This window comes from Cucurbita moschata, unplaced genomic scaffold, assembly GCF_002738365.1.
Source record: "Cucurbita moschata cultivar Rifu unplaced genomic scaffold, Cmos_1.0 Cmo_Scf00094, whole genome shotgun sequence".
In the NCBI taxonomy this organism is placed as follows: Eukaryota; Viridiplantae; Streptophyta; class Magnoliopsida; order Cucurbitales; family Cucurbitaceae; genus Cucurbita; species Cucurbita moschata.
Genome location: NW_019268610.1, coordinates 28,059 through 28,600, shown reverse-complemented (window position 1 = coordinate 28,600; position 542 = coordinate 28,059).

Below are 542 nucleotides of genomic sequence, written 5' to 3'. Positions count from 1 at the left end.
GATGCAATCGACGCTCCTCTTGATGGGTTGCCAATCAAAGACCTGATGTTTGATGTTGACCCTTTTGAAGAAAGAGCCACACGATCGAACAGCTCGAAACGTCGCAGTAATTTTGAGAACTCTATCACACACATGAAAGGACGTGTCGAAGAGTTAGACATTATCCAAAACATCATAGTAAAACTCTTCAGCGATTAGACAAATGACTTTAGGACAACTACACAAAAAATTCATTATTGTCCAATGGTTTGGATATTTGGCTTTCGCCTAGGAGATTCTTGTTTGATTCTCTGAAATGGAATATTATTTTCTTATTTATTTTTATTTCATAGTTTCATCTTTTGTCACCAATTATATTTAAACTTTACCTCATTTTGAGAGGCACGTTAATGGTCAAGTTCAATAGTATCTTAGCTTAAAAAGACTTTTATGAACATCCTACCTATGTTAGTGTTATGTTATAGATATTTGTTTCAATTTAAACAAGTGGGATTGAGGTGAGGTGATTCAAATGGTTAATGCGATAATCCGGCTATTTTCGA